The sequence below is a fragment of the Diceros bicornis genome, chromosome 25 (assembly GCF_020826845.1).
Source record: "Diceros bicornis minor isolate mBicDic1 chromosome 25, mDicBic1.mat.cur, whole genome shotgun sequence".
Classification (NCBI taxonomy): Eukaryota; Metazoa; Chordata; class Mammalia; order Perissodactyla; family Rhinocerotidae; genus Diceros; species Diceros bicornis.
The window spans coordinates 28,388,905-28,408,448 of record NC_080764.1 but is presented as its reverse complement, the minus strand read 5'-3'; the positions used below and the strand labels follow the sequence as shown (position 1 = coordinate 28,408,448).

Genomic DNA, 19,544 nt, shown 5'->3' with positions numbered 1-19,544 from the left:
AAAGAGTCTCAGAAGGAGCTGTCTTTGAGGAAAGAAGAGAATCAGAAGTAGAAAAAGACCAGAAGTTAGAGAAGGAGAGAATTTCAAGGAGGATGAGATTAGCAGTTTTATATGCTGCTAAGAAGTCAAGTAAGATAAAGAGGCCTCCACACTGTTTGACATATCCCCATCATTTTTTGAGTACCTCTTTACTCTCTGGCACAATGAGATGTTTCAGGCTCCTCTTATACTTCCCTGCTCGAGCCCTGGAATCAGCCATTTCTCTAAGGACTCTTGTTTCCTTTGAGTGGAAAATGGTATTTAGAAACCAAGGTCTGGTGTACTACTCCTTTTAAGAGGCTTGTCTGTGAAGGGCTCTGGCTATGTGGTGGTCATACAGGTGAATGGAAGGATGGAGAGGGGAAACTTGGCTTAGGTAAAGATGAAGAAAGCAGAAGTCCGGTGATCAGACCTGAAGCTTAAGGTCAGAAGCAGGATAAAGATGGTTTGACCTTGAGTCCCTGAGTGGCACATAGAACTCCAAAGGTCTCCCTAAGGTTAGCATTCATTTTAGGAATCTGGGTGGAGCTCTGCCTTGCAATAGGCATTAAGTGGTCTCAGCAGGAGAGAGAGGCCATGTGCCAAGCAAAGCCTGAAACCACCTGTGAAATGTCTGGGTTATCTACCTGTGCCAAGCATTTTATCCTGGTGGGTGGGCTTTAAGTGTTGCAATTGTAACCCTCTACTTATTAAAGTAATAATTATGTTTATTGACTTTAATATTCTTTATTATCAAGAAAAGAATTGGATATTTGGTGTGAACATCTCTGGTTTTGTTGACCCAGCATTCCAACCCTCTTTCTTCTGGAAAATGCCCATTTTCCTACCACAAACATCTTGTAGGGAGTCCCAACTCCTGGCTATAGTTAATTGGACTGGAGGTGAGTAATCACATCAAGTAGGGCTGATGGAAATACAGTGTTTTGTTCCTGAGTGAGCAGATGAGCTAAACGAGGCCAATGAAAGGCCTTCCTCAGGGTTTGAAAAACTGGAGCTGGGCAAAGAGGCTTACTCCCTCTCTAGGACAAATGGAGAGGTGGAACATTTGATTCATTTGTGGCATAATTCCTAGGGAAAAAAACCAGGGCAAAAGAAACAGAAATAAGAGATGAAAGGAAAAGACTCCAGGCGGTGTTTGAATCTCTGATTCCTTGTCGGTGAGGCCCAGGTGTGCCGTTGCCATCTCAGAACTATATGAGCCTTCCAACACAGATCCCTTTTTGCCTAAGCTAGTTCGACTTGGTTTTCAGTCACTTTCACCAAAAGAGAGAGACCTCACTCATACTATGACTTCAAATAAGTCTAGTTTTAATTTACATTGTCAAAAGCTGACTTCATTTATCTTGTCAAAAGTTAACTTCATTTTGATAAGCATCTCAAACATCCCACCCAAAATAGTAAGAAATAAAGTGACCATAAATAGTTGTTGCATTTTTCCTAACAAAAGCCAATTGTTCAAAGTGATTTTTTTTTTCTGTTTATGCCTATTAGACCATCCATCCAGGCAGTCTCCCAAGGAGCTCTTTCTTATTAACAACCTTAGTTTAAATTGTACTTCTATCCCTCACCTCTCCTGTCACACTGTTGCACTGAGTGTATATTATTTTGTCACTTTATTAAATAGTTCCTTTCCTAAAGCAACAAGAAATCATTTGCAAGAGAAAGTATGTATACGTTCTTATCTTTTTTCCCTTTAGTTACAACTTCCCAAGTGCCTACTCAGGCTTATACTTTCTCTAACCAAGAGTTATTTTAACAGGCTTTACTGTCTCGATTAACTCGTTTAGCTTTTCTAGTCCTTAAGGCTGGGTAGAAACCCTAATCCTTGTGTTTACCCAGACATTTGCTAAGTTCAAGGACAGCTATCCAAGCTGGCTAATGGCTTTGTTCTTTGAAAAGAATCTGGGTTTGGTTCAATGAGTATAATCATTCAATGCAGTATTAATCATTGCATTTGATAGTTTTTCTTTGCCTACCCCTCTTTACAGAATCAGCCTCAAATTTTTTCTGGGGATTTACCCTTTCCTCACCCCCAGTCTATGACATCTCAATGGCATTCTGATCCCTACGTCAAGAATGGATCCAAGACCCAGGCCCAAGACAACCTACACATGTGTTGCTGAGGTGGGTACATGACCTAAACCAGAGCAATCTGATGACATTTCAAGACTTTTATGAATGCCACTAGCAGATATGTTTTCCCTCTCCACTGGATATGAACTTAAGGGGCTGTGAGGATGGCATTCCTGCAGCCATCTTATGACCATGAGGAATTGTCTGTCTGAGAATGGAGCCAACCCAAAAGACATGGAGCTGAGAGATGGAGAAAGAGAAACGAGGTCTTAATTACTTGAACCAAATATTAACTTTTTGCTTAATGGAGCTTTCATTATTTACAACTAAGAGAGTCTTAATTGATGTAATAATGATCACGTAAAATTCACTTGAATAAGAGGAAAAATTGGATAAATATATATATATATATATATGAGTTTTTTTAGAGCAAGATCTGCAAACAAATGAAAACTCAGAATCTATTGGCCATGTCAGCTTGTCCTATATGCTTGCCAAAATTAATTGTCTAGAAAAGAGAGCAGAGCATAAGGAACTAGGCTCTGAGTATTCTAAAAAATTCAATCAATTGCTTGGGATATCCCAAGTCTGAGAGGTTTAAGCAGTCCCTTAACAATGCATTACAATGAGAACAGTTATTCTGTGTAGTGAATATGAGACACCAGAAAACATAGTTTTCAGAGGGAAAGATTCATGGGCTCATAGACTTTTTGATTTGGAGGAGTTAAGATCACCTACTACTTAGTAATGCAGGGAAATGGACTCGTGCCATTTTAAACAATGTAAATCGAAATTCATGTTTTAGGTTAATCCTTAAATAACTGAAAATTTAAATATATGAAACAGTGGTTTTCCAATCCCTTCTACTAACTAAGGCTCTACAATACAGGGAATTTTACCATGGCTGGACCTTCTTAGGTCTTGAGGAACATAGAATATTGACAAACAACCCCTATCTTTTTTTCTCCATCCCATAACTCATATAGTGGGACAAATCTTCTATTTTTCAAAGTGATCTTTGAGGAATGTCATACATTTTGATTCAAATTATTTGGGAGGAAGCACGTGAAGTAGAAAAATGGAAGACATTTAGAGTTAGCAGATTTTCATTTGGATCCTAGCCCTGTCCATACTGTGTGAGCTTACCAGATGTAAGCCGCAAGAGGGCACGGCCCAGATCTGTCTTAATTCACTAATGTACACCCAGTGCCAAGCACAGTGTCTGAGACATATAATAGGTGCTCAATAGATTTTTGTTAAATAAATTAATTTATGGATTTTGCATGAGTCCTATAACCTTTCTATGTTAATTCAGCTAACTGGTTCACCAACCACCAAAACCTCAGTGCCTGGACACAATAAAGGTTTATTTCTCACTCCTGTTGCAGTCTAACTCAGGTCAGTGAATGGGGAAAAACATCTCTACTCCACAGAGTCATTCAGGGACCCAGGCTCCTGCCAAGTGGTGACTTCATCATCCCTTAGGGCCTCGGACTGCTCTACTGGATCCTGTGCATCTAAATAGCAGGTAAAGGAAAAGAGGGAACGTGAAAAACAAAGGATTGTATGCTAGATTTTAGTGGCCAGCCCTGAGCGGGTTTCTGCCACATTCCATTGGTGGGAACTCTATTGGCCCACTCCTCCAACTGCAAGATAGCTGGGAACTGTGGCATGCCCTGGAAGTAGAGGAGAAACTCAGATGTTGGTGAGAATTCGCTTCTTCTTCTTTACTCTCTGAGCCCCAATTTTTTCTTCTGAAAAGAAGAATTAATAATTGCTATTTGCCAGCACTTTATGAGGATTTAGTTAGGCAATAAATGTGGAAGTACTTGGTAAAGGGCTAATCAAATGCTGGTTATGAGTATTCCTGGGTAATTTGGTCCTTTTACCTCTGCATTTCATCTGTGAAATATGTAGGCTGAAATGCCCTCTAAGAACCCTTTCTAGCTCTAAAATGCTTTGATTCTGTGTTTCTTTTCAACCTTCAGTAAGTGCCTTTCTGACTTTGTATTGGGGTCTAGGATAAATCCTTTAGGGGCCTACACATGATTCTACAACCCAGTGCTCCTGTCCTCAAACCCTCTTTCATTACGTAATATTGCCCATGTGTTTTTTTGAGACAGAATCTGACTCTATGTTATCCATTTAAATTCTGTTCATTCCGACTATGGGTAAAAGGTAATTTTTGCCTTCTGATTGCATTTTTGCCTTCTGATTGTTCCAGCCTGCTAGATTTCTTATTTCAGAGGAAAACTCTGAGGGACGAGAACCTAAGAAAGCATTTGACAGATTTGAAATATTAAAAACAAACATGATTACTTTAATCCTGCCTTGAAAGACTCTACATAATAGAAGTTTGGTTCAATTTCTCTCCTTTGTTTGCGGTTTCTTTAGTCTCTTGCCCCAGTGTCCCAGCTTTTTTCTCCAGCTAAATTCCCTTCGCAGTCCATTGACAACTGTTTTGCACAATTGCTAGAGGAGGTCAGCAGGGGGAGGTCTGAATTCTCCTACGTTAAAGGCAGATGAGGGGCTGATACATGTTGATGCTGAGGGGTATTCTGGCTTCTAGGTAATTCACATAAAGCAGAGGAACCGGTCTACCCATTGCAAATCCGATGTCATTCTGTGCTTAAAACACTTTAATGTGTGTATTGTACATTTAAAAAAAACTTTGATATATATTATAAAAGAATACAGTGCACGGATATTCAGTATGCTTTGAGGAGTTTTGATAATTGGATGTGCCTCTGAAACCACCACCCCAAAGAAAACATCGCTATCACCTCAGAAAGCTCCCTTGCTCCTCTTTTCCAGTCATGACACCCCCTCCCTGGCCCCCCACACCCAGAGGCAGCCACTTTCTGATTTTTATCACCATAGATTAGTTTTGCCTGTTTTTGGATTTCATACAAATATAATCACACGGTATAGACGTTTTTGAATCTGGCTGTTTTTACTCAACATAATCTTTTTGAGAGTGTTCTGTGTTGTTGTGTGTTCATTGCTTTCAACTGAGTATGAATATACTGCAATTTATTTATCCATTCTCTTGTTCATGGACATTTGGATTGTTTCCAGATTTAGGCTATTTTAAGGCTGCAGTGAATATTCGTGTTAAGTCTTTGGGGAACATAAGTTTTCACTTCTCTTGGGTAAATACGTAAGAGTGGAATTGTCGAGTAATAGAGGCTTTAACAATCTAAAGACCCATTTAGGATGAAGACTCAAATCCTGCATGGCCTGATCACTTCTCTGGAGTCGTCCTGCATACTCCCCCCTCCTCCTCACTCTCTGACTGCAGCCCCTCTGTTTATGCTCTTCCCTCTGCTGGAAATACACTTCCTTCCCTCTCATCCAGCGTATCCTTTAAATCCAGACTCCAGCAACAGCTGCCTACCTTCCCCATTAAAGTAAATCCCTTATCATAGGTGGTCACAGCTCTGTGTTCTTGATGCCGCGTCTCTTACTGAGACTGCGGTTTTACATTTATGGGCATGATTATTTGTTTAATGTTTGCTTCTCAGTCAGCAGCAAACTCTGTGAGGGTGGGTTATCTCTCTGTTTTACTCACACAGTGCCTAGCCTAGTTTCTGGCACATACGAAGCCTTCAATACATCATTGTCGGGTGAATGAATGATACCCACCACGGATTCTGTTCTCCACTTTGGTAAACCTCCTTTGGTCATCCAGAGAAGAAACCCTCTGCCCTCATCATGGATTTCTCCATGGCCTGGACTCCACTGCAGGGAACAAGACCAAGCAATTAGTTATGTTTAGGCTACCTCGCTTCCAAGAAAGAGAAAAGCTTGAATTTCAATCTTAATAGCTTTTGTCCTAAGCAGACCCTTATATAAACAAAGTTCCTGCTAAAGGAGCTTCTGATCCAAATAAGACAGCAAACAAGGCAGTGAGCAAATATTCCACCTTGAACTAGACCAAAGGGGACCTGCTCCTGGATTTCTTGGTTTCCCTTAGTTTTTCTTCTTGAGCACCATGTATTGGGGACATTCTCAAGATGGCACTGATTTTCTTCAAAAGCAGAATTTTTTCTTAGTAAAGAGGCAGGGAATGGAGTTGTTCCAGAAATTAGAGGATAAAGTGCTATGCAATGAAATTGCTTCCATATTGAAAAGCACCTCCGTGAGGCATGTTTACCGTTTGACTGGCCAGAACTGAGGTGCTAATGGGCTAGGGAGGCTCATTTACTCAGTGTGCTGTTATTGTGAGCAAGGCTATTCAGGGATGTGCTTAGTTACACATCTTCCCTCCCCCCTAAGAAGCCCAATATGTACAGTAATGAAGATGCTTAATGTAATCTTACATACCTCTCCATGATTCCATATTACTCATAAGGATTTCCTTCTTAGGTTGACTTCTTGTCTGCCTGGAGTGATAACAATGAGCAGAAGAGTGTGTGGATACTCTTTCCTCTTTAAGTCTTTTGCTTTTGCAAAAAGAATGCAAAATGTGATCCTGAGAAGATGAGTGTAGTATGGAAAGAACTATAGGTGTTCAAGAAAACAGCATTAATTTTATCACCACCAGAATACTTTTATTGCCACCAGGAAATGAAATCATTTTAGGAATCAGCAAACCTCTACACAAGGAATAGAATATGCTCTCCTTTAAATAAGGATGGGTGATTCTTCACTTGAAGAGGATTTGAGGCAGTCAAAGGTGATAATATGCATTAGAAAGTATGCCAGAATATTTATCAAGAAACTTAAAAGTGTTCATACCCTTTTATCTAGTAATTCTGCTCGTAAATATCTGTCCTGAAGAATTAATCATAGATATAGAAAAGAGTCTATATACAAAGAAGGGCATTGCTGCATTATTGATAACAGGGAGAAACTGGAAACGATCTAAGTGTTTAACAAAAAGAGAATGGCTAAATAAATTCTGAGACCTGCTTATCATGAAATATTATGATATTAAATAATGTCTCAAAGACTATTTAATAACTTAGGAAAATTCTCCTAGTGAAAGAAGTACCTAAAATAGGGCCTGAAATATTGTAGACATTCAGTAAATATTTGTTCAATCAATACATGAATGGGTTAATTTTATAACCAGAAAAAAATGATTTAAAATCTGCCAGAAAAATTAGGGTTAACATTTTAAACAACTAACATAGGTAGGGTTAACTCTTCTGGAAAGGCATATTTTAGGGAGAAAGAAAATGAAAGCAATTCTCCCCTACTCCCCAAAAACCAACAAAAAAGTTGATCTTGCCTTTAGGCCAATGGAAAGACCTCTCTTCCAGGATACTTTAGATGGAAACAGAGTTCACGTGCAAATTTAGTGCTTTCCTCTAAAATGAGAGTCTATTAATTTAATAGTTCTTGGGCACTGTTTGTGTGTGCTAACAATTTTGCTGAGATGTTGGTTTGAGGGACTTTTCTCTTCTAATTTAAAAGAGTTTTGTCCTTTCACTGTTTTTGTTAGGTGAAGAGTTGGAAACATTTCTACCTCATTAAGCAACTTCAATTCCAGAAACCCAGCTGGAGCGCCTGCCATGTAAGCCTCTTCCTCCTCTTGCCCTCTAGAGTTAAGACTGGCAGCTGTGGGCATTCTTGAAAATGTTTGCCTTATACATTTGAGCCCATTTTTAAAAACTGGATCATTGCCAATCTGTTCTCTAGCTTCTGATATTTAAATAGGAGATTCAACTGAACCAGATATAGGAGAGAGAGAGAGTGTGTGGGTAGGGGGACAGCGGGGAAAGGCACAGAAGGAAACCAACAAAGATATATGGGTTGGAAGCCATACTCTGAGCCAAGGGCTGCACTTGTTAAGTGGAAATTAGGGTCCACCTACAATAGGAATGTTTTAAAACTAAGATCAGGACAGATCCATCAAGGTCCAAGGTCACTCCTAGGGATACATGGGTTCTGGAGCAAATTACACTGTGCTCCACTGTGTGGGAAGACCCAACTTTGGGAGGTGGAGGGATGTGTTATAATTTTGGAAACACTTTTTAAGAAAAGAATACAATTTTAGGATACAAATACTAAAACAAGAAGACACAATAGTGCTTAAGAAACATGTAAATACATCCACTAAACCCCACTACGTGTATCCCTAACCCAGCTTCCCTTTAGCCAGATCCCATGATGTCCAAAGCTCTCTGACATGAGGGAGATTGTGATGGAAGGAAAGTCAGAGAGCAAAGACAGAGGTCTTAACTGATTGTGGTTAAAATGTCTTAATTTGCAAAATTAAGCACAAAAACGTGTGCTCTTGTACACATTGTTAGGACTCCTCCTAGCACCTTTACAAGTTAGGGGCCTTGAAACTCAAGCTTCATTATCTTTGAGATAAATCCCCCTCTGACCATGGCCCACCCCTAGCGGTTTTCTGCAGATTAAATCAGACTAAAGTTAAAGGCAGCCAATGGGGTGATAGAAGGCAGAAATTATAGAAAGGTCACAGTGAGACTCATCACAAACATTCCTATTCATCTTGTGAATATTGAGCTCTCAGGCTGGGAGATGACGAAGAACATTTTAGGTCTTCTGGAAGATACATAAGGGAGTCTTGGAGCTGAAGATCAGGCCTCCAGATATAAGCATTAGCACAAATTGGGAAGCAAGGCTGGTTCAACCTAGTGGAGAGGAGAAAGTGACTTAGGAGAGCAGAGGAGTTACTTGGAGGTGAGAGAGCCGGAAGACAGTGCCTTGTCCAGGTACCTTAGTTGGGATCTGCAAGAAATGTTCTTGACTGGGCACCTGTTGCCAGCTTTGCAGTTCCGTCCAGGCTGGCAAAGGGGAACTCGTACCAAGTTTCTCAGTGGAGAGGGCTACACATATGAAACAAAAAAACAAGGTTGACTTCATGAACCTTAAGTCCTGGGGGGAACTGCGGGATTGGGAGTGAGTGGTTGATGAAGGGATGGTGGAGGACATGCTTGCAACCCCAGGAATCAAGCTTATCAATGCATATTTTATAAGAACACGTGGAAACAAAAGGATCAAATTAAATATATTAGGAGAGCTGCCTAGGGGAGAGGGTTAGGAGTAAGAATGACGATTCAAAGAGAACACATTACTCACTCACTCAGTGAGTGAGCAAGAGAGGGGCCACAAAAACAATCAAACAAAACCCTCGAACAGCAATGGGAGAACGTCAATTTTTTGTGAAATGGCGAGATTCCCAGTAGTAACGTTGGGTGGGATCTGCATAGAGCAGTTTCAGACTCTCAGTGGTCCCAAGGTTGTGGGGCTTTAGGAAACAAGCGCTGTCCACGTATGAGAACGGAAGGGATATTTTTAAAAACTGCATCGTAGTTTTGGGGGAAAGAATGATACACGCTTTTGTTTTTTTTAAAAAAATGCAAATACAGATTAATAAATGAATTTAATCCATGTAAGGTACCTAGAAAGAATGTGTGACACATAGTAAGCCCTCAATAAGGGTACAAAAATAACCTGAAATTCCACCACCCAGAGATAACCACAATTAAGATTTTGGTAAATGTCTTTTCTAGGAAATATATCAATTTACTTATTCAGTTGTACATAAATGAGATCAAACTCTACGTGACGTTCTGATATCTGCTTTTTTCTCACAACATCATACTGTAAAAATCATTTCATGGCTAGGAATATAGACCATCCTCACTCTTTCTGAAGTCTAGGCTGTATTCCATTGTATAGATGTACTATAATTTACTTAACCTGCTCCCAACCGATAGACAGTGAAGCTGCTTCCAACTTTTCATTATATATTTAACATTGCTGGAGCATCCACATGTACTCACCGTTTTGTACTTGTTTTAATGTCCCTTTAGGGTAAGCTCCTAGAAGTGGAATTGTGGGGTCAAAGGGTGTGCGCATTTGACATTTTCATACTGCCAAACTGCCCTACAGAAAAGGTTTTGGTGTCTGTGCCGCCACCAATGGTATATAAGTATTCTGTTATCTCTCGATAAAACTGGGTGTAATTCTTTTCCATCTCTGCAAACTGGCTGGCTGAAAAATAGCTTCTTGTTGATTATATTTGCTTTTTCGTTTTTAGTGTAATGGTTAATTTTAAGTATCAACTTGGCTATGCTATGGTTCCCCCGTTTTTGGTCAAGCACCAGTCTAGATGCTGCTATGAAGGTATTTTTTAGATGAGATTAACATTTAAAATCAGTAGGTTTTGAGGAAAGCAAATTACTTTCCATAATGTGCGTGGGCCTCATCCAATCAGTTGAAGGCCTTAAGAGAAAAGACTGAGATCAGCTTTTCCCTGTGTGTCCAGCCTGCTGGCCTGTCCTGCATGTTGTGGGCTTGCCTGCCCCCACAATGGCATGAGCCAGTTCCTTACAGTTAAGCTCAGTTTCTCTCTATACACACATCTTACTCATTTTGTTTCTTGGGAGAACCCTGACTAATACACTTCATGAGGTTGCCCAGCTCAAATGTTTATTGGCCATTTGTATTTCTTTTCTTTTCTTCTCTTCTCTTTTTTCTTTCTTTCTTTCTGAAAATTATCCCCTTGCCCTGTGCCTGGGTCTTTAGCCCCTCTGCTCATGCCTGACGTGAGGCAGTGTGACCTGGGGACCCCCAAAGTGAGGGGCTCTGGCTGATTTTCTGACTAGGGACTTGTACTACAAGTGAGATTGTGCAAATAAATAGATTGAATAAGTAAAGCCAAGTAATTGAGAATGCTCTTAGAGAATTTACTGTAAAAACCAGTTCCTCCTTCATTTATCAGTTAATAGCTGAATGCAGAATTTCCTGTTTCTTTTTCTTCCCCTTCATGGTGGTTGATGTCATCACAGCCACCTAGAAGAACAATTTTCTACAGTGATGGAGGTCCTGTGATGTCATTGGGATTACAAAAGCTGGCAAGGAAATTTGCTATCAGCACTTATTATCAGAAATTACAAAGGAAATTGAGTTTTCTGGGAAAGGAGCTGTTCAGTGAAACTAAAAAATTTTCTTAATTTATTATACAAAGAAAGTCTGTCCTCTATCTGCCAGGGAGAGAATGCCCTACAACTTCAAGGTACCAAATAAACAGGGATGGTGTAAGAGATAGATAGTCCTACTTTGGCAGGCTAAGTATCTGTGCCAAGATGGTAACTATCTCCATCCTGACTAGGCTGGTGGCTGGACTGTTTTTTAAGCAACGAAACTTGCCCTGAGGAAGCTTTGAAATTTCCTATTTTCTGTATGTTAGATCAGATCTCCTAAGCAGGGTTTACGTCCTCCCCCCATTAGAATGGAAGCGGGATGTATTAGTTTTCTGTGGCTGCTGTAACAAATTACCACAAGCTGGGAGGCTTAAAACAATAGAAATTCATTCCCTCACAGTTCTGGAGGCCAGAAGTCCAAAATCAAGACATCAGGAAGGTGGGGTTGGAAATCACGTCTGAACTCCACTGAGTAGGGAGGGGCGGTTGCTGCAGTAAGAGCAATGCTGTTACCAGGAGGAGGGAACACACATAGTGGGGCAGCCCAGGCACCGGATGAAGAGCGCAGGGGGAAGGATGCGGGTTCAGTGAGACATGCTCAGTTATGACGTAGCCAGTGAGATACCCCGGTGGTGATAGCCCCTGTCCATTAAGTTTGGCGGCAAGTTTAACTTCACTTTTAACTTCAGCAGGAATGCTCAGTGGAGTGTGGGGCAGGAGGACTGTTGAAGGGAGTTGAAGAATGAATGGCAGCTGAGGAAAGCTGAGATGGGGGTGGTCAGAAGCCAAAGAGAATGAGGGTCTGTTTGGGCACACTCTCTGCACTGAGGACAGTGTTGCTCATGCAGCCTTTCAGGGCCCAAGGCAACGGCCTAAAGCAGTAGTTCTCAAAGGCTGGTACCCAGACCAGCAGCATCAGACACCTGGGAACTTACTAGAAAAGCAAATTTGGGGAACCCATCCAAGATATACTGAATCACGAACTCGAGGGTGGAGCCCTAAAATTTGTGTTTAACTGGCCCTCCAAGTGCCAAGTGATTCTGTTACAGACTAAAGTCTGAGAGCTACAGCTCTGGGAGACTGGATGGACAAGCTTTGACAGAGCCGGTGGTGCCATCTATCTGCGGGAGGCGTGGGTGCGTTTTGTGAACATGCTTACTGCAGCTGGCCTTGTTGGAAGCAGGGAGTCTGGTTTTGGGTGGGGATGGGGGTATTGGGCCCAAGGGTATGAATTTCTGTAAAGCAAGCAAACGAGAAAAAGGACTGGTTCCTTCCGAGGGCAAGATCCCTGCTTCTCGTGTATGAAATACTCCTGTTTTGAGCTTTCAAGCAGATCAGCAATTTGGCATCTTTCCACTCCTCTGAGCAACACCAGAGTAAGCGGCTCTCTTGAAGGACGGGGCTGGTGTTCGGCTGAAGGTGTCACAAGGTGGCATTTCTCACAATTTGCAGAGCCCCTGGGAGATGTTAACCAGAAGCCTGGTTTGCTCTTTGACTTCAGTCTGTATGGTTTAAAACCTTTCTAAAATGGATCTTTCTGCCACTTTAGAGACTAGAATAATATCCAAAGTAACAGAGTTGTAAAATAATAATAATAATCTTTACAAAGCAGAGTGGGTTTAAGATGAGCTCTCTAATAGTATCACTCTTTCTTGCATTCTGATTTACTTCCTTGAGAAGAAGAGATTGAGATGGACAGAGTTCCTGCTGACTCCTGGGATTTGCATGTGACCCCCAACGTACATCACCCATGGCACACTCTGTTATGTGTGTCTGTGTCTGATTACTCCTTAATAGCTGTACATGAAAGTCATATGTCCAGGGGGCAGGCCACAGGAAGTATGGCACAATGTAAACTCCATGAGGGCTGGGCTGGTTAGTTCACAGTTTTTCTCTAAAACCTAGAATTATAACAGCACCCAATAAATATGTTGAATGAATGAAAGAACATGGAATTGTCATTGAATTCTGGATCATTCTGGACTGTATAGGTCTCAGGGTCGCCATTCTGAGCATTAATTCTCACCATCTGGGACCACAAATATAGCATATGTAGGCAGGACTGGCTACGTAATTTGTGGGGGCCAGTTCAAACTGAAAATGCAGGGCCCTTGTTCAAAAATTATTAAGAACTTCAAGACAGTGACAGCAGAGCATTAAACCAAGTGCAGGGCCCTTCTGAGGGTGGGGCCCCATGCTCCTGCACAAGTCCGTGAAGTTGGACCTACAGGGAAGAGATGGGATGAAATCTTACTAATCCTGGTAACTTCTGGAAACAGCTTTTAAAAATTTTGTACAGAAATCTTTGAAATGACCTTTATATATAATTATTTTCTTCTTTTCATGAAAGAGAAGGGCAATATCAAAAGGAAAAGTATCTGTGATAAGATTGTATTATCCCAATTCTTCTCTGCCACCTTGGAATGCATCCAGTCTTTGCCATGTTTCTCTACAGTGCCTCCCACTGGAGACATCAGAGTATATTTCCCCATCCGCTGATGTTGGACTTGGCATATGACTCATTTTGGCCAATGGAATGTCAGTGGACATGACATGAGCAGAGACTATAGACGTGCTCCTGTGGTTTGGGTTGGCATCTTGTGCTTCTCTCCTCTACTACAAGAAAAACTGTCCTGGGTAGCTGCTGGTCCAAGGAAAATGAGAAAAATGTGGAGTAGACCTGAACCCAATCTTCCTGTGAGGAAGAAAAAGAAATGCTTTTGGTAAGCCACTGAGATTTTGGAGTCATTTGTTACACAGCATTCACATAGCAGAAAATCGACAAATAAGGTATCCTTCAGGTGGATCCTAGCAAACAGGTATTTCTTTAAATTTGGGGGATGCTAAGAATGACAAAGGAGAGGCTAGAGAAGGGATCAAAATTAATGTTGAGCACTGGCGTGCAATTCTGATGCTCAAATCAAGCCAGCAAGTAGTAAACTCAGCAGGTACTAAACAAAGTACTAACCACTGCTAAGCTGGATATCATGAATGAGGTCTTATTCTAGTTGTCTTTGTTTTTTAGAGATTGCAAGTACCGCATAGTATCTCCCAGAAGAAGCAGCACGAGGAAGAGGCCTCATTTATGGGAATGCTCATCCCATGTGTTGGCAAAGGTGGACACAGCAGTACTGGCTCATCAAAGCTGGCAGCAGGTGGATCGTCACAATATTTAACAGCCAGTACGGAAAGGCTCTGACCACTCCCCATCTTCGGAGCAGATGAGCTGTGATCAGCCCTTCAGGGAGGGGGAGGCACCTCTCTTCCAAGAATTCCAGTAAAAATCCCAAGCCTATCCATTGAGCCAGGGTTGTTGAGTTGGACTAACCCAGAATATATGATCCAAGAGTGAAGAAGGGAAGTTCGCAGTGGCAGGCAGAATAATGCTCCCGGCCCCCTGCAAAGGGGTCTATATCCTAATCCTGAGAAACTATGAATGGGTTACATGGCAAAGAGGAATTAAGGTTGCCAATCAGCTGACCTTAAACTAGAAGATTATCCAGGTAAACCCAGTATAATCACCAGAGTCTTTAAGTGGAAGAAGGAGGCAGAAGAGGGGCAACCAGAGAGACGATAGCATAAGAAAGACATGGCCTGATGTTCCCAGCTTTGAAGATGAAGGAATGAGGCTATGAGCGAAGGAATGGGCAGTGTCTAGAGACTGGAAAAGGCAAAGAAACAGATTCTCTCTGAGGGCCTCCAGGAGGCACACAGCCCTGCCAACACCTTGATATTACTCAGTGAGACCTATTTTGGACTTCTGACCTCCAGAACTGAAAGATAATAAATGTGTGTTGTTTTAAGCCACTCAGTTTATGGTAATCTGTAACAGCAACGATGGAAACCAATACAGTCCCCAACAGGAAACTAGGGTGCTCTTACCAAATGCTGGGCAGGCAAACAAGTAGAGCAGCACAGATGTGTACTAAAGGTTGGATCTCTGGTTCTGTGGCTCCCTGGATATTTTCCCAGGGGAGACAGAATATACTTTACAAAGTGTCGTTGATAGTAGTGTGCACCTGTTCCACAAAGCCAAAGCTCAGAGCACTTGCGAGCAAGAGCAGAAAAGCCTGAGTGTTGCCTCTGAAGGCACTCCACGCAGACTTGAAACCTGGTTCCTTCACTCACCAGCTGGGTAACCCCAGGCAAGTTACTTAACTTTTCTGTCCCTCAGTAAGAAGAGGATGCTAAATATCTATTGGATGGAGCTTCTATGAGGATTAATGACATTAATACATATACCTAAGAATCATTGCTGGCATATGGTTGAGGCTCAATAAATGTCAATGGTTGCTCTTATGACTAATGCTACTAGGCAGTATGTGTAGTGGTTGGTAACTCTGGGCTGGAGCCAGACTATTTGGGGTCCAAGCCGGCTCTGTCACTTAGAACTTCTGTGCTTGGGCAAGTTATTCAACATCTATGAGGCCCAGTTTTTTCATGCGTAAAATGGGGATATTAAAGGTACCTACTTCACAGAGTTGTGATGGGGGATTAGTCAATTAATACAGGTAAAATCCTAGAACAATGCCTGACACGTCCAATATGCGTAATCTGTCACCATCATCATTAGTAGTAGTGTGAGGTCCCCGTCACTCAGGATGATAAATCACCAAACAGCCACCACCGTGAGTTCAGGGGCATCTTTGTAATCATGAGGACTCTTTAGGTTAGGAAGAACCTCGGTTCCCAGACTGTGGGAGTCCCAGGGAGCAACACCATCTTTCCTCTTCTCGGGAAATCAAATCACGGTAGCACCTGAGTGAGATGAATATATAATATGTGAAAAGAAAGGAAAGTGGAAAAATTAGTTATCAGAAACACACTGTAAGGAAAGACTCCTAAAAGGGAGACAGAGAGAGCCCATCTGCTTCTCCTTTTTCTTTACACCGCGATTATGCACCTTTGTACTTGCCTGTGGCTTTTGACGCGGTAATTACGAACATGAGGTTAAGGAACTTTGCCATTTTCCTATTCAGGGCAGTCCTCTCAACAGTACCAAGAATTCCCACTTTGGTAGATAATGACAAGAAATACGACAGCCCATTAGTAAACAAACAAATCATTTCATGGCAACGTCTGATTTAATCAAAACATTCTGGTTCTCCCTCATCTGAACCCACACAAGGAATGAACCAATCCAATAGGAAAAAATATTTATTTTATCTTTGCCACATTTATTTGCTTTTAGGGACTGTTTAACTTGATCAGGCAGAGAAGTTGGAAAGAACAAAAATACTCAGAGCATTCCACAGGCTTCTCTATCTCTGGCACCAGGCAGAAACGGCCTGGAGGTATTTCCACGGGGTCTGTTCTTGAGCAGTTGCTTGAAATCCTTTGCCCGCATCTTCCAGGGGAGAATTAAAACTGTTCATTTGCCAAGTTTTGGGGGCGAGGGGTGCAGAATGGGAATTAGAGAAAATAAGTCAGTCATTTAGCAATCCTGCCCCACCGTGTAAAGGATTTCGAAACATGAAATACTCATTCCACAAAATTTACGACAATTTTATATGTGCAAGTCATTGTGTAGGTGTTACAGGAAGGCAAAGACCAATTAGATATGGATTAAATCTTGAGGAACTCCCAGTCAAAGAAGTCACGTAAAAGGCACACGAATACCAGTGGGGAATAGAAAGCTACAGTGTGTTTTGGGTTGGAATTCCTGGAAGAAGCGCTAGCGCAGGGCTTGTGTACAAGGGCATTATTGAAAGAGGGCTCCAGGGTGAAACCTTTGAGGATGTGAGGGAAGCAGGACAGAGCAGGGGAGAAGCTAGGCAAAGAGGTGGGTGCAGCTCAGCCTGATCCTGCGAGGAGCTCTGAAGGATGATTGGTGCCTGTGGTGTAACAAAAGATATATATCAGGGGGCTTGCCCCGTGGCCTAGTGGTTCAAGTTCCACGCATTCTGCTTTGGTGGCCTGGGTTTGTGGGTTCGGATTGTAACCGAGCAAAAAGGGGCTCATTCTGCTCGCTGCAATCTGGTGCCAATAAATTGCAAACAAGCCAGCGGTTGAGAAAGGAAAGTTTATACGATTATCTAGCATAATCAGAAGATGGCAGACTAGTGTCCTAAAGAACCATCTTAAAATCATACAGAATCTTGAGGCAGTTATATAGGGGAAATGGGCAGGGAAGTAGGGGGTTTAGGGATGGCAACAATCCAGTGTGACGACCTTCAAGGTGCTACATTACCTCTTTCTTCTGTCATTCATGACGGACACCAACGTAGAATTTTTCTTTCTGGAGGTCATCATGTTCCTCGGGAACTCAGAGAACAAAGTTATCGTCTTATCACAGCTGGGAGATATATGTAAGCAAGAGTCATAGAACTAGTAGATCATGTATTTTGCAAAAGTGAGAGGTGCTTAATCATCTGGGCTACGTGCAGGCTAGAACACATTCACAGAGACTAGTGAGTCACGGTCATATATAGTTACAATATTGATTCCTTTCCCTAAGGTGGCTTCCCTCATGCTAACTTAAGATCTAGCTGTTATAGGATCCTGGGCGCGGGTCTACTCCACTCACCAGCCATGCTGTGACCGTGTCCCACATACAGAAAAATAGAGGAAGACTGGCACAGAATGTTAGCTCAGGGCCCATCTTCCTTAAGCAAAAAAAATGTATACATATCTGATCTCTGTGCCTGGTTCCCTGCACGGAACTCCTAAAACCCTTAGAAATGATTATCTTTTATATGCTAATTCGATGAGTCCTGTGGGGCCCTAGATAGCTTCGGGGTATGAGCTGTTCACCAAAAAACCAAGTACATGATGAGAGGGTTAGATCTTTCAGCCCCACTCCCCAACCTCTGGGGAGGGCAGAGGGACTGGAGATTGAAGTCAATCACCAATGGCCCATGATTCATTCAATCGTGCCTATGTAATGAAACCTCCATAAAACCCCTAACGGACGGGGTTCTGGGGGCTTCTGGGTTGGTGAACACATCTACGTGATAGGAGGGTGGTGCACCGCGGTTCTACTGGGACAGAAGCTCCTGTGCTTGGGAGCCCTCCAGATCTCGCCCTATGTACCTCCTCATTTGGCTGTTCATTTGTATCTTTTATAATAAACTGTAATAGTAAGTGGAGCACCTTCTGGAGTTCTGTAGGTCATTCCAGTGAATTATTGAACCTGAGAGGGTGCATTCTGGGAACCCCTGAGTTTATAGTCAGTCAGGCAGAAATGTGAGTCACCTGGAGACCCCACTTGTGGCTGGTATCCAAAGCAGGGCCAGTCTTATGGGACTGAGCCCTTTAACTTGGGGGATCTGACATTAACTCACTCCAGGTAGATAGTGTTAGAATTGAATTGAATTGTTGGACATCTAGCTGTAGAATTGGTTGGTGTCAGGAGAAACCACACATTTGTTGTCAGGACTGGTGTCAGAAAACACCACACAGTACCACAAAGTCATTCCAACTTGAGGCGGGGGGAAGGGCTTTTGTACCCCATTCCAGCTAGCCATTGGCTGCAGGCTGCCCCTGGAAACAGAATAACCTCTGAAACATTTCTGGGCAAGGTGGCTCCCCTGGACCAAGGGCAGCTCTCCAGAGAAGGGCGCAGCTGTAAGCCTGTAGCAGCCAACACTCACAGCAGCCGGGGGGTGGCCACACCTGCCTGGTAAAGGGCATCTGGGCAGGACACAACAGCATGCATTACAAGGCAGCATTCAGAGGAGGGTAGGGAAGTGTTGGTGGAAGCTCCCCTGAGATGTGAGCTGATCCATCGAAATCAGCAGGAGGATGAGGGGTCATTCAAATGGTAGTTCTTCCGAAAAAAGTAAATGATATCCTTTCGAACAGTCACCCAGGAAGCTCCTGCCTGAAGATTCCATTAAGACGTAAGGTGATTGTATTAGCCAGGGTTCTCCAGAGAAACAGTACCAATAGGAGGTATATATATATTAGATAATATATTTATGATAAGATATTATATATATATTAGATAATATATTTATAATAAGATATGTATATTAGATAATATATTTATAATATTATATATATATAATAAGAATTGGCTCATATATTTATGGAGGCTGAGAAGTCCCACTATCTCCTGTCTGTAAGCTGTAGTACCAGGAAAACCAGTGGTGCACTTCAGTCCAAGTCCAAAGTCCTGAGGAAGTGGGGGGTGGGGTGTGCAATGGTATAAGTCCCAGTCTCAGTCTGAAGGTCCTGGAACCAGGAACACCATTGTCGGAGGGTAGGAGAAGATGGATGTCCCAGCTCAGGCAGAGAACAAATTCTCCCTTCCTCTGCTTTTCTGTTCTATTTGGACCCTCAGAGGATTGGACCATGCCCACCCACATTGGTGTGGGTGATCTTTACTTAGTTTATCTATACTAATCTCTTCCAGAAACACCTTCACAGACACACCCAGAAATAGTGTTTTACCAGCTATCTGGGCATCCCTTAGCCCAGGCAAGTTGACACATAAAATTAACCATGACAGTGATGCAATGGAAATGTGTTTAGGGCAGAATCAGAGTGTTGGAGTATTTAAACATCACACCTAAGAACTATCTG

At 42.2% G+C, this 19,544-nt stretch overlaps 1 long non-coding RNA gene across 2 annotated transcripts; it reads left to right on the top strand.

Moving 5' to 3' along the window:
* The first annotated feature begins 799 nt into the window (after nt 1–799).
* LOC131421809 (uncharacterized) lies at nt 800–14,829 on the top strand. Of its 2 annotated transcripts, none has more exons than XR_009223950.1 (5): nt 800–2,163; nt 3,546–3,640; nt 7,562–7,633; nt 13,474–13,741; nt 14,044–14,829. It is a non-coding gene; the product is annotated as an uncharacterized LOC131421809 (long non-coding RNA). The 2 variants fall into 2 exon arrangements; XR_009223951.1 differs by having other exon boundaries at nt 3,501–3,640.
* The last annotated feature ends 4,715 nt before the right edge of the window (nt 14,830–19,544 follow it).